At 45.4% G+C, this 15365-nt stretch overlaps 1 protein-coding gene across 3 annotated transcripts in view; it reads right to left on the reverse strand.

Moving 5' to 3' along the window:
* Positions 1 to 15365, reverse strand: part of TBL1X (transducin (beta)-like 1X-linked) — a 260115-nt gene that overhangs the window by 177727 nt on the left and 67023 nt on the right. Inside the window, exon 3 of one of the 3 annotated variants that reach the window (XM_011950907.1) lies at positions 9951 to 10085. The exons of the other annotated variants lie outside the window; for them this stretch is intronic. The gene's annotated coding sequence lies outside the window, so the exon portion shown is untranslated. The remainder of the gene's footprint in view (positions 1 to 9950; positions 10086 to 15365) is intronic. 3 annotated transcript variants of the gene reach the window in all.

A 15365-nucleotide genomic window follows, 5' to 3' on the forward strand; every position in this document is an offset into this window, starting at 1 on the left:
GGAGGTGGAGGTTGCAGCGAGTCAAGATCGCGCCACTGCACTCCAGCCTGGGCAATAAGAACGAAACTCCATCTCAAAAAAAAAAAAATAAAAATAAATAAATATTGAGTAAAATATTAAAATAAGCAAAATAAATACTGAAATAAATGTTTAATGCCATTTAAGAAAAAAAAAACCGCCACTCACTTTGCATTTGTGCCATGCTGTCTAGTTAACAGCATACTTCTGCATGTCTGTCTGGAGTCTCCCAGCCACATACGTGCTGGGCAGGCATGAGGATCCCTCACCTCTGCACATTTGGGCGGGCCTGGCATTCTCCAGGGAACCCTGCACGCATCACGCTGAAAACAGCCAGAATCTCCAGTGGAGCCCGCTTTCCAGACACCCTGGGGCCCCAAGTTCTTCGACTAAGACACCTCACCAGAGTTTCACAGACCCCATGGGATAGTAATGCCTGTATTTCTCCTGATCTTGACTTGAGCAAACACATAATAATTAGTAGGAGTTTGGAATACTTTTTTATTTTTTTTGAGACGGAGTCTTGCTCTGTCGCCCGGGCTGGAGTGCAGTGGCCGGATCTCAGCTCACTGCAAGCTCCGCCTCCTGGGTTTACACCATTCTCCTGCCTCAGCCTCCCGAGCAGCTGGGACTACAGGCGCCCGCCACGGCGCCCAGCTAGTTTTTTGTATTTTTTAGTAGAGACGGGGTTTCACCATGTTAGTCAGGATGGTCTCGATCTCCTGACCTCGTGATCTGCCCGTCTCGGCCTCCCAAAGTGGAATACTTTTAAATAATTCACAACAGCATTTACACACATTTCTTGGGATGCTGGGTGGAAGTATCTGTTGGAGTAATTTGCCCCAACTCCTTGCAAAACTCCCCCTGCCAGACCCTACCAGGATCTAAGTGGGGGCAGGGGTGGGGAGGGCAGGGAGATTTGTGATTGTTTTTTGTTTTCTTAAGAATAGCAGATTATCCTTTTAAAACATAATGAGTTTAAGCCTCAGTGACATCTGCAGAGAATGTTCTGTGTTCGGCTACTGTCTCTCAAGGGTGGTGGCCTGCTCCGTATGTGGAGAGTAATCCTTCACCCCTGTTTCTTGGCTGTGTTAAGGGGCAAGGGTACATTGGTGTCATTTTTGATACTGGAATTTTTGATTTGTGTCGAATTTTCTATCACCTGTCCCGATACTTGGCACAAAGAAGACTTTAGAGAAGCTCAATCAAATAGGCAATTTAAAAACAATTGTCAACAGAGAGTCCCATACATGGTTTGGACAACATCCCTTATACCCAACACAGGAGAGCCATCAAGGGGCAGGAGCGGTCACCTGCATACCCCCAAGACAAAGGGCCACACTCTGACAGCTCTGCCTCCACTTTCTCCTGGCCTCTCACGGGTGGGCTGGGATGCCCCACTCAGTTTGTGAGCCGGCAAGGGGGAGGAGGGGGGAGGACGGAGAAGGAGGGGTGGGGGAAGGAGCCAAGTCTCTTGGAATCAGGAAAATACCCATCTGATTTCAAAGTCGCCCGGCCTTCCTGCTACTCCGAAAAGTGAGACACACGCAGAGCTTGGATATGGCCAACTCAGGCCGACCTCCCCACAGAGATTCCTGGCCGGCTGATTCCCGTTCCTTCCCCTCGACAACAGACTTACCCACAACACATTCACATGCACACCCAGAAGAGCCACAAAATCAAATCCAGGGAGGCACTGAGGGTGATCGGCAGGCACAGGCGGCCAGAATCCGAGCATACGGATTCGCATCCCATGCCCCCACTTTCTATGCCTCTGCTGCCACGGGGAAGCCACCCCGAGCGTCTCAAGCTGTTCTCTCCTTGTTGGTCTGGAGGGATGGTAACGCCCACCCTTCCTCGCTCACAGGGATGAGTCCAGGGCAGGTGACATGCAGGTGTTTTGAAAACACACAGAGCAAACACAAACGTTCGGTATGGTGACACGTGGCAGGGGACAGGCCACGGGCTGGCACTCACTCCCACTGCGAGGCAATTCTTCCCTCTCTGCAGCACCCAGGGATCGAATGACTGAGCTGTCATGTGACAAGTGACAGCTTCTCCATACACTGCAGCGTCCGGGGAAATCGCACTCATTGCAGTTCGGGGCTCTTGTGAACAATAAAAAATATACAGTCGTGGAGAATCCAGTCTGGTGCAGCGCATGCTTATGTTTTAACCACCTCTTGCTAGCCCTACCTAACAGGGTCCCAGTCTCCCTCTGGGGAGCTTCCTTTCCCATTCTGCCTTACAAATAGCGCTGAGAGAAGTTACCATGCTGCGAATGCAATGCTGCCCCGCTCCTGCTCCAGTCTCTTCCAAAGTGCAAGGCGGGGCCAAGGCAGCGTGTTCACAAGCTCAGATCATGACGAAAATTTCCAAAGACAAGACACACTACCCACAGTTATCATGGTGGCCCCTCCTCCTTCAACTCTGATGCCCCCATTCTAAAAGAAAATGCTGGGGAAGTGGAGCTACCGAAATGCTGTGGTTACGTCTATCTATATGGTCCAGGAGTATCCAAGACAGCTGTGTTGCTGCCGGCGGTAATGGTGCTGGAATGGCTTCCAGGAGCAATTCATTTGGAAATAAATCATCCAGTGTCAGGACGGGGTGAGTGGGGCCAGACAAGCACAGCACGATAGGGGCAGCCTGAGGGTAGGAGAAGCACAGTTGGAAAGGATCAAAGCCAGAAGCCAGTCCGTGGAAAATTCTTCCGTAGAATTTTTATCGCTTATCAAGTCATTTATCAATTTTTATCATCCATCAAATGCAATTACAGGCAAGTTTCCAAAATTTAACTAGGCAAAAGTTCATACTACCAGTAACAACTTGTAAATCGCTACAACAATGGCAATGACAAAACTGGACCCTAAACTCTCTTGCTGCTTTCCTCACCTGAAAATGCTACTGCAAAACCACTAGCAGAGGAAGAGACAATCTATGAATACACAGATTTTTGTTTAAAAAAAAAAAAAAAAGGAAAAGAAAGAAGGAAAAAAGAAAAAGATATGGAGGTGGATCAGGCAATTAATTCACATTTTCCCAGACCATGAAGTTTGTGATGGCTGTCAACTTTAAGAAAATTAGTAAGCAGTGCCTCCAGGCCCCTTGAATCCGAGCGAGGGTCACTCCTGGTGGGAATACTGCCAAGTGAGGAGTGACCAAAAGGCTGCATGGCTTGTCCCCTGGTCCAACCTGGAGGTGGGCACATGGACCCCAACTCAACCAATTAGCTTACTATGCCTGGGCACACACACTCACTTTCACACATACTTTGAATCTTGAATTACCAACACTAGAACAGAAATGTGTCTTAACTATCTTCTGCGGCTGTGATGGTGTCCAGGCCACCAGTGGCAGTCATTCCTGCCATAGCGAATGTTGCTGCGTTCCCTGTTTTTTGTTTCTCATCTCTGCAAAGCTTCCCTGGTTCCTGCTGCTCCTGCATGACAGCCTCCCTGCCCTCCATCAGTTCCCACGGGCTCCAACAACTCTAATAAACCCTGCGAGCTTCAGTTAGCCAGAACCCATTTCTGCTGCTTGTTGTTGGCTAAATCCAGTCTAACCATCCAGTGTTTTCATGTGCAAGGCATATATCTTTTTTTTTTTTTTGGTCACTGGAGAAACAGAGCTGAACTGGTCAACTCCAGCCCTGGTAGCATGAAGCCCAACATACTGGCTTTCCCACATTACGTACCTAACATTTGATGAATAAGAAATTCATGAGCAAAAGGATTATACTATATGGCTTTCTGATCATTTGTGTCTACAATATCAAATTAGTACAATTAATTATAGTTAAATTCTGCCAAGCAACATTTTTGTGTTTTTGTATGGTTTGGTTATGTTTTTATATTGTCTGATTTGCAGGCTCCTTCTTTCCCCTGGTGAGTGAAATCTCTCTTTGTTTACTACTTAACGCCTCATAACAAAAAGTGAATTCTGACTTGTTTTCAATTAGAAAGGAGAGGTTGAGTTAGAAACTGGGGTAATATGAATACGGCATCCTTCTCTGATTATTGACAGAAAAAGCATTTTACAACCTTTGAAAGACAATAAAAGAGGATTTCACAAACAATATGGGATGCTGGACCAACTAACAGTAACATTTCCTGGGGCTTGTCACTAAATTGGACATTTTTCCAAAGAACATCCAAAGCACTAGTGAGTACATAAGCATTTTATTTAAAACTATAGGAAAATATAATCCTGAGCTAACCACTGAATTTAGACTTGTTTGTGATGGAAGACTCAGTCTTTTGTTAACTGTTAATATAAAACATTTTGCTCTTCCTAAGTCAGCACATATTTGAAGGAAAGACCAACAATTGCCTTTGGCATCACTTCCCTCGGCTGCCCCAGCTCCGTGCTAACAAGCGCAGTTTAATTTAACTTCCCTTGTGAAATGGCTCACTTTATAAAGAGAAAATCAGGGCAGGAAGACTTCATCTCCAATGGAAGAGCCACCGCCAGAGGTGGGCCTTTCTGGTTCACAATTTCTCTCTGGCTTGCCTTCCCCCTCGCCAGCTGACTTGGTTGGCCTCAAACAAATTTCAACACAGTTGAGGGGCATCAGAACACCTGTCTGGCTCTGGCCACATCCTCTGCAATAACCAGGCTCTGCATGCCTTGCTGCTGTGAGTCAGCTGCCACCTAGCGTATAACCTTCGTTAACTTGCACCCCATGCCTGCATCTTTGTCTTGGTAACCCACCTAGTACACTAGACCCTCTAGAACCGGAATCTTGGCTAGTGCCTAAGTGTTCAGTGCTACCTCTGACAATGGGCAAGTGATGACGATGACGATGATTCGTTACTATTATCTCTGCCCCCAGTGCGGATAGGGCCCACAACTTCATTTTAAACTGTAACACTTCTTGTGCCAAATTCTTCCTGCATTGCAACTACCACCTACTGTGTACATACAGGTTATTCTGCACCTACTCTGGATATTCTGTTCTGCCTGCAACTATGAATGTCTTTTAAGACCCCATCTAGAGCCAAGTATGTCCTGTGGCACATTCCTGAGTCACTTGGTTAGTCCAGTTCCAAGTCTCAGCGGTACTGTCTAGTAGGGTTTGCATTTGGCGGGACATGCCCTGCCCACAACTTGATAATGAAGGGGTTGGAGTGGGAAGACGTAATAACCCAGTCTTTACCTGTTTGAGCTATGTGCCAGGCTCTGTGCCAGGTGCAGGACTACAAAGACAAGGATGGCGTGGGCCTGCCCATGACACAAACAACAGTTTGGTGAGGAGACAGATATCTCAAAAGACCATCACAAAACAACCCAGAAGTGCTATAAAAAATATTCTCAGCATTTTACAGAACACTGATGGGTAGTACAAAGCCATCTGGGTGGGAAATGGGGCTTCCTGAGGAAGGTGGTATCTGAGCCACGTCAAAGAATAAGTAGACCTTAGCCATGAGGAGAAAAGGGGAGTAGGAACCATCCCAGAATACCCCACATTTATAACAGAAACTAAACTTTACCAAGTGCCCCTGCACCAAGATTTTGCCTATGTAATCTCACTGACCTCACACAACAACCTTACGGAGGAGATATGGTCAACTTCATTCTTCCGATTAGGAAACCAAGCAGGAAAAGGTTAACTTGACAAGGTGCCACAGCTATGCAAAATGGTGGTGACACAATGCACCCTAATCTGAGTAACTCTCAGACCAACACAATTTCTATTGTACCTACGACCTTCATGGAACCACACTCTTGTGATAAAGGTCACAAGAAGCTCTTTGTGCATTTAATCAAGTATGCAATGTGCCTAGATGTTCCTTGTCATCCCCAAACACAAGGTATCCTTTTCCTCATTTTGGCCACCAAAAGATTCACAAAGGGAACAGAAATCAAGATTGTCATCCCCTCCTCTCAGTATCTCCCATCAGAGTAACCCTAACTCACCGCTTCTCAACCGTACTGTTATCTGAGCGCCACGTTCCCAGCAGCTTTTGCTGGCAAGGACAGCTAAGCCCTCCATCTGCTGCACTGCCTGAGGCCTTATCTTGTCCTGAGAGGAGGGGCTCCAGCGGGCTTCTCCCCAGCAGGTGCACATGCACTCTGGCACCCTGGCATTTGGGTCATGCAACCTTTCCCCAGCCGCCTTTCCCTACCAAAGGCAAAGCACGCGGACTTCAGGCTCATCAGAGAACGGAAACACCCTCTGGGGCTCTGGACACAAGGCACCCTCAAACAAACATCACCCAGGAAACTGATACAGAAAACAGAGCTGGAACCTCCCCCTCACCCTTCAGTACAAGAAAAGCATTGAGCAAGAGATAGGATAGCAGTTTTACAAGCGAGGAAGTATGAGGCTAATCTGTTCACAAACAAAGCACCAAAGAGAAGATATCTGAAGGACATACAGTCTAAAGTTTCAGCAGAGGATGGGAGGCTGGACACGTCCTAGTATTTCAACAGATGTGTCTTAGTTTAAGATGGCACACATAAAAACTTTCCTTTTACCAAATTTATCTTTGGTAAACTAATTTTCCAGTCGATGCCCTTGGAGAAATCTGTGTTAACTATGTCATAGCTCCCAATAATGAAGGATACCCGGGCAAACATGGCCCATGATATCCAAGGGAAATTTGAAGGGCTTTTCTGCTATTGAGCAACATAAACCAGGCTGAAATTATTAAAATGGAGAGCAGCACGGTTACTACTAAGACCTGGGCTTTTGAAGACGGTGGAAAAAACCCAGACATTAAACCTAATGTTCAGTCCCATAATTGCTATTTTAACATTAATGGAACCTCCAGACATCAAGCACAGTGCAAACGTCCCAAGCAGCGAGCATTTCATAATGCTCACTGGAGTTGGCGCCCCCACCAGGCCCTCAACGCCAATGACCTGATCTCAGATACACGCTGGTGCAGTTTGAGTCTGGTCACAGTCATAGAGCATCATGTTACTTCCAAAGCTTTCAACTCTGAAATTCTCATTTTGGCCCTCACTTCACGCCACACCATTCCCCCTGCCTCGAGTGGCCTCACAACCCAGATCTGGCTCTCACCAAGGCCCCCAGCCCACAACTCACTGCAGGCCACCCCTGCCTTCCCACCCAAACTAGGTCCTCAGGGCTATCAAGCCTAGGGTTGTCCTGTCCAATACAGCAGCCACTAGCCACACATGGCTATGTAAACTTAAATCAATGAGAAGCAAACATATGCCAATGCTCATACAGCAGCGTTATCCACAACAGCCAAAAGGTGAAAGCCACTCACGTGTCCTCTGACAGATGAATGGATAAACAGAGTGGAGTCCATCCATACACTGGAATATTATACAGCTTTAAAAAGGAAGGAAATTCTGACGCATGCTATGACATGGATGAAAATTGAGGACGTTGTGCCAAGCCAGACACAAAAGGACAAATACCGTATGATCCCCCGTATAAGAGATCCCTAGAGTGTCAAAATCATAGAGACAGAAAGTAGAACAGTGGTTGCTGGGGCTGTGGGGAGGGGAGAACAGGGAGTTTGTGTTTAATGGGGCAGTCTTCTGTTTGGTATGATGAAAAACTTCTGCAGATGGATCGTGGTGAGGATTGCACAATGTTATGAATATTTAATGCCATTGAACAGTGTACTTGGAAATGGTTATGATGGCAAATTCTGTTATATGTATTTTACTACAATAAAAAAACTTGGGGTAGAGGGTAGAGAGAGGAAACTTATCTGTAAGAGCAAATTTTTCAATATGCCCAAACAAGAATATCAGGACCTTTTCATTGCTCTTGTAGATCATGTAGATCACTCAAGACCACAGATGGCTCAAAGGTAAAAATCAAGATCCCTTTGGATCCCTCCCTGCCCAACGCATTGTGCTTTGCTCACAGTAAAAGCACTCAACGATACTGGCTACATGGCAACAAGTATCAAATGATTACGCGAGAGGTCTTTGGTAACTCTGAAAGGAAATTAGTGGATTGACCTTACAGTAATTGCTTCAAGACTTAAAAAGAAGGATTGGTAACTTAACGGCCTCAAAATCTTTCTCGGCGCATTCAAAATAAGAGAAAGCCTTTTGTAAATGCTTTGCACTTCTTGTCTCACCACTGGAAGAGGGATTAAAGCCACTGCCTTGGTGCAAGAGGAGAAAATGTCTCTATGATAAAAGTCAAATTAGCAGTATTTGACCTCCGGGTAATTTCACTCTGCAGCCCAGTTCCCCTTCTGCTGAGGTTAAATGCACAACAGTGGCCAGGAGACAGCCCATTTTAAGAGTAACATGTGTCTAGTCTTATCAGAATTAGCTGTGCTTTGATTTTATAGCTAAGTCAATGAGGCACTTGGATTCTGTAGAAATTACCTCACAATTATTACCTGTGCACAACATATGTAACTTATTTAACTTTACAGGGCATTGCCAATAAGACATGAATACTACATGATAAAAGTGCTCAATTTTGGCCAGGCACAGTGGCTCACTCCTGTAATCCCAGCACTTTGGGAGGCCAAGGCAGGTAGATCATGAGGTCAAGAGATCGAGACCATCCTGGCCCACACGGTGAAACCTCGTCTCTACTAAAAAATACAAAAATTAGCTGGGCATGGTGGCGTGCACCTGTAGTCCCAGCTACTCAGGAGGCTGAGGCAGGAGAATCGCTTGAACCCGGGAAGTGGAGGTTGCAGTGAGCCGAGATCGTGCCACTGCACTCCAGCCTGGTGACAGAGCAAGACTCCATCTTAAAAAAAAAAAAAAAAAAAAAATCCTCAATTCTGATGCTAGGGCAAACAAGAATTATCCAAGACACTTAAAATTGGATAGCTTTTTGTAATGGCCCAATAGTAACGACTGTAATGCAGCAGCTTGTAAGGTACTTTAAAAAACAGAAAGGATATGTACTGCGGTTATCACAGGACAGAAGACTGCCTATGCCTGTTCACTTCAAATGGCCAGAGTTCATTTGAAACACAGCACAACTGTGTGTTTCTAGTATTAAAATTCATGTGCTGCAGCCCACATTAGTGGATTCAGGCTGATCGATTTCAAACCATTCTGATGGCAAAGGGTGAATCATTCGAATATGTCTTGGGAATATGATACAGGACCAAAAATGCTCATTCCCCACCTCTAGTTTCACCAATCCTCATACCAGCGCTATCTATTGAAGGATTTGTTAAATGTCACTCTGATCCTCGTATGCCCACTAATCCCATTTTAAAAACTCACACCACACACTCTTTTCAGAGTAATCAAGTAGAGAGGTAGACTAGGATGTTTATACCCAGACAAGTGAAATATAAAGGGCGCTGTCCTTTAACATTCATTTTAACAAGACATCAGAGCCAGATTCGATCATTTGGATATAATTAAAGAGTGCAAGGTTATTTTCACAAAACCAGAAAGACTTCTCTGATAGAATTCATCATTGCATCTTTAGAAGTTTGTGCTGACTCTCACATAAGGGAGGCTACGTGTTCACAAACACACCCGAAGACCTTCACGATCAGGTATGCAGGGAGACCTCAGGCCAGTGTGCCCAGAAGGTAGAATTCGGACACATTTCCAGTTAAAACTCAGGAGGCAAAAACGTTTATTCCGCTGCACACTCGCAAGCCTGGCTGCAAGCCACACACACTCTTCACCTCCATTTCCTTCCCTCTATAAACAGAACCACATCTGTGCACAATGATTTCGTTTCCTTACAGGGGACTGGAAGCTTCCTCCCTGTCTCTCAAATAATGACAAAAATAACATTACTCAGGCATGCACAGCAGGCAAAGCCTTCTTGACAATTAGGATTTCAGAGCTTCTTTTATGGGAAAAGGGAGTAAGAATTCAAGTGGGATGGCTTCTGGAAGCCTGGGTCTGCACAGATCCCAAGCTGTGAAAAGACAGAAGCCCATGTGTCTGGCCTTTTTTTTTTTTTTTTTAAAGAATAATATAAAAAGAATAATAAAAGTACTTACTGTTGACCGGATGCTCACCAAGCTCTGTTCTGAGCACTTTAACATGAACCAGCTTTTAAAATAATTCCACTTACACAAGCTACCTCAAGTTGTGAAATTCAAAGAAGCAGGGAGTGGAATAGTGGTTGCTGGGAGCTGGAGGGAGGAGAAACAGGGAGGAGTTGTTCAGAGGGTACATTGTTTCCATCCTGCAAATGAAAAGAGTCCTGGAGATGCTGGACAACTGCAGCTGACAATGCCTACACTCAGAGAGGGGGGAAGAGGGGAGATCTCATGTGGGATTTTTTTTAACCAGAATTTGTAAAATACTCTAACAATATCCTATTAAGGGAGGTACCAACACCTGTCCCCAGTAAACACTGGCAGCCAAGAATCACACCAAGGGACTGACAGTTACCCCCAATCCTGAGTCCACTTTAGTGAGAAAGGAGAAAAGGAAGATACTCAACGCTGTATTTTTTTTTATTAATTAGGGTATTAAGAACTGTTGAATTAGGCACTTAAATGGGTATCATATCTCTATAAACCTTTTTTTAAAAAAAGTCCACAATAGCTAAGAATGGGTGCATCTTCTTATATGTAAGTCACACTGAAATACGATGAGCACGAAAACAAATGTACACAGAAAGCACATAAAGAACCCTATATGAATAATATGTAGCCACTAAATAACAACTGAATGTCAGTAAGTAAAAAATCACACTTAAATGATGAAAGAAATTCAGATGACAGGAGCCTCACAAACCCAGTTTTCTGAAAACCTTATTTATACTCATTAGGATGCCTGCACAGATGTTGCTGTTGATATGAAACAGACATTGTAGTCACAGTGAAAGGGAGAAAAATGGCTGTCCACCATTTTTCACCTCTGCATCTCTCTGGCTAGTCTTGAGTGGGATCAGACAGCAAAGCAGGAAAAGACAATTTGATAAAACACCGACCCAGCCTGCAGGCTCCTGGGCAACCCTTCTCCTCACCTGCCTCCCTCCCTTGGCTCCCGCATGATTCTGGGTTCCTCCCTCTGAGCTTAGCATTGCCCAAGCACTGGGCACGGCAAGCCAGTGCTTCACTGTCACTGCCCCTACCAGCTCCTGAGCTCCTGGAGCAAGGTCTCTCCAGGGTACAAGCATCCCTGGCTCTGCAGAGCCTTCATAGCACCTACGGGAGCCCAATTTAACCACAGCCCATGTAAGTCCACCAGTTGAATCCCCTTTCGAAGGAGCCCAGAGCAGCACACCCAGCAGAGGCAGTGTCCTGGTCTCCAGTTCTCATAACTCGATCATGGTGGCCTGGTAAGCTAGCATCCCTGACCTCCACATTTTCAAAACACTGCACAAATACCCACCATCACTGTGCCTTTCTTTACTTGGGGTCTGCTGTCTGCAATAGGTCCTTCTTTGCCTTGGAAATTGTCTTGCCTTCACTTCTCCCCAAAGCAGCAGCTGGGAATGTCTCAGGAGCATTTGAAAACTATTTAAGTTTCTCTTTCATGGAGGGTTTTCACTCAGAAGTAAACCAAAACTTTCCCAAAGGTCAAGTATTTTCCTAAGTTATCTCCCTAACATCAGAACACTTCTTTGAACTGTGGCATTACGTTTATGGAATTTTGTGTAGACACAGGTAAGGACTAGAAGAAACGTTTTGGAAAAGTGGGGAGGGGGAGGAAGGAAGAGAATGTACGATGAAATTGGAAAGTAGAGAAAACCAGGCCGAAGGGTGAGGAAAGCAAGCATTCACACACATCTTCAACATACAGTTGTGCTAGGAGTTCGTGCTTGTCTATGGGCTGAATTATGGGCTGTTCACACCCGATGCTGCTTTCAACTCCCTTCCTTTTACCTCTTACCCTCACAGTTTTTGTTTATAACAACTTTACTGAGACACAATTCACATACCATGAAATTCACTCTTTCAAAATGTACAATTCAGTGGTTTTTAATATATTCGGAGTTGTGCAACTGCTGTCTAATTCCAGCGCATTTTCATCACTTCCAGAAGAAACCGTGTGCTGGCTGGCAGTCACCCCACACTGCCCGTCCCCAGCCCTGGCAAGCAGGAGCCCACTTTCTGCCTCTACGGGTTTTCCTGTTGTGGATATTAGTCATGTTACATCCCCACTCCCAACTCATATGCTGAAGCCCTAAGCCCCAGGACCTCAGAATGTGACTGTTCTTTTGGAGTTAGGGCCATTCAAGAGGTGATTAAGGTAAAATGAGGTCATTAGGATGGGCCCTGATCCAACAGGACTAGAGATGAGGACACAGACACACAGAGGGATGACCTCGTTAGGACCCAGGGAGAAGATGGTGTCTACAAGCCCAGGAGCGAGGCCTAGGGAGGAACCAACCCTGTCCACCCCTCGATCTGGGACTTAGAACCTCCAGGACTGTGGGAGAATTACTGGCTGCTGTTTAAGCCGCCTGGCACGTGGTGCTGCGTTAGGGCAGCCCAGGAGACTAAGGGAAGCCTGCGGGCTCAGTGCCAGGTCCGTGGGAGGCGTGGGAATGCTGAGCAAAAGGATTCCCTCTTCAATTCCTGGAGAGAGAGGAGAAGGAGTGAGGCTCGTGGGCTTGCCCCCTAACCGCTGAGTCCCAACCCTTTGTCCCTTATTAAAAGTGTTTAATGAGTTTGGATAGAATTCCTCTAGGGTAAAAATGCTTCACCCCCAATGTTAAGATACAGAATTGTAATTTTACCCTCCCTCAACCCTCCCTTACAAATCAATTAACGCTCAGATGTCCAGGGTGGGACAGAAATCCATTAACTGACATAAAAGAAATGCAGCCTTCGCTTCCTGGGGCAGGGCCTCCCAGTGCAGGCTTGGACAGAGATCCACATACAGACTGAATGTCCACCCAAAGCTCCAGAAGCATGTGCGCAGCTCAGGAGGCTACCGCATGAACCTTTCAGCATGGCCAGGGATCTACTTCTCCTCTCCTCCCACTCCACAGACAGCACTTATTTTAAAAGACGGGGTGTGAGAGCTCTCACACCCCGGCGCAGTGGCTCACACTTGTAATCCCAACACTTTGGGAGGCCAAAGGGGGTGTGGATCATTTAAGGTCAGGAGTTCGAGGCCAGTCTGGCCAACGTGGTGAAACCCCGTCTCTACTAAAAATACAAAAATTAGCTAGGCAGTAGTGGTGCGCGCCTGTAATCCCAGCTACTCGGGGGACTGAGGCAGGAGAATCACTTGAACCCGGGAGGTGGAGGTTGCGGTGAGCTGAGACAGCACCACTGCACTCCAGTCTGGGCGACAGAGTGAGACCATGTCTCAAAAAGAAAAAAATAAGAGACAGGCTCTCATTATTTTGCCCAGGCTGATCTCGAACTCCTCGACTCAAGGGATCCTCCCACCTCGGCCTCCCAAAGTGCTGGTATTACAGACATGGGCCACAGCACCCAGCAGAGATCTACTCTTCTTAAATAACTGGAGATGCTTATCATTTTGTGTCTTTTTTGTCGTTGTCGTTCTTTATTTTCTCTCAATTATTTTGAATGTACAAAATATTCGTGGTATTCAAGGATCAGGTAACAGCTTTACAAACCAGAAATGAGATTATTGACATTTAATCAACCAAGAAATATTTATGAAATATAAGGCAAAAAATCCCCACCACCAACACACACCAACACATACCAACACACACACAGACACCAACACACACACACCCTCCGGGTTCTTAGTTCAAAAAAGTACCTAGAAATAAGGAAAAATGTAAATTGTTCTGACGCATGCAAAGTTCATCGTGTCATGAATGAAAGGAACTCTCCCTCGCCCCTCCCTCTCTCCCTGTCTCTCTCTCCCTGACTCATTTACTGTGTGAGTTTCTTAAATTCATGTTAGGGAATGCAGGGAATTTAAGCACTAAGCATACCCATCTCCCACTAACTCCACCCTCCCACCCAGGCCTCCCCCTTTTCAACACTCCCCACCTCTGCACAAAAGGTCCTGATCCTTCTCTATTCAGTTGCATTCTCTTAATGCAATGCACCCGGCACAAGCACACATCCCGCTCAAGGGTTAGCTGCTGACGGAGGGGCGGGGCTTTACCAGCGGCAGATAAGATGCTTTGGCAGGGAGCCTCTTTGCAGCCTCACACGTGATGCTCGGTCTATTTTTTTAAAGGGGGAGGACTGCGTTTCATTGAACACATCTAAAAATGTAATGGAGGGAAGGAGGAATGAAGGCCAATGGGTAAAACGTGCCATTTAAAAGTATATGTATTCTAGGGAAAAAAAATCCAGGAACATTTCTTTCCGTTATATTTTAAGATTTCTTGGGTTGACTTCAACACAGATAAATGAACATTTGTGATGAAAAGATAAGTATAGTTGCTTAAAATTGAGAAGTCAAGGGGATTTTCTCACCTTATTTTAAAAGAAACATGTAAATATTTTAGCGGAAGTAGAGAGGAAAAAGGAAACATGCAGGGCTTTTTAAAAAGAGCACCTTTGTTTTTTTTTTACAGCTTTAAAGCCACAGATAATTTGAGAACATAAAAATGTGTGACGTGGTCTGTTCATTAAAAAGTAAGTGCCAGTATAAATTGAATTTTAAACTATCATTTAGCCAGACAATAATTTCAAATTTAATAACTAAATTGATTTTAATTGCTTTTAAATGGTCCTGGCAAAATCTGAGAAAGCTCTTCATTTCTGCCAATTCATTAGAAGCAGGCAAACTTGAATACAGAAGGAAAAAATCAAATCATTATAATTAAACAAAATTTTCTGCATTCAGTATTCTCTCCAATGTCAAGCAGACCCAGGAGCTACTGACTCTAACAAAGCAAAGGAGACAGATGGGAGAGTGGACCCCCTCGTGACATTAAAAAACCACCTGGCTTATAAATGCACGTTCTTTTTGGAAGACATCAACAATAAAAGGGCTCTCCTGTTCGTTTTTTTAAATCGCCTTTTTAGGTCTTCTAAAACTAGAGGAGCTCACAAGTGCTTTCCCCACATTCATCAGGTATTCTATTCTTTTGTGGGTTTTCTTTACTCCACAACTCAGCGTTATTTCTAGATATTAACCCATTCCCCTATGCATCTGCCATGGAGGTCTCTTTTTCTCTCTTTCTCTCTCTCTCTCTCTGTCGCTCTCTCTCTTCTTTCAGACAGGGTCTTGCTCTGTGGTCCAGGCTGGAGTGCCATGGTGCAATCATGGCTCACTGCAGCCTCAACCTCCCGGGCTCCCGCCTCAGCCTCCTGAGTAGCTGGGACCACAGGAGTGCACCACCAAACCCGGTCTTTTTTTTTTTTTTTTTTTTTTTATAGGGTCTCCTTATGCTGCCCAGGCTGGTCTGCAGCGCTTCGACTCAAGCGATCCTTCCACCTTGGCATTCCACAGTGCTGGGATTACAAGCGTGAGTCACTGCGCCCGACCATGCCATGGAGGTTTCACTGAAGTTT

This window comes from Colobus angolensis, unplaced genomic scaffold, assembly GCF_000951035.1.
Source record: "Colobus angolensis palliatus isolate OR3802 unplaced genomic scaffold, Cang.pa_1.0 Scaffold310, whole genome shotgun sequence".
Lineage (NCBI taxonomy): Eukaryota > Metazoa > Chordata > Mammalia > Primates > Cercopithecidae > Colobus > Colobus angolensis.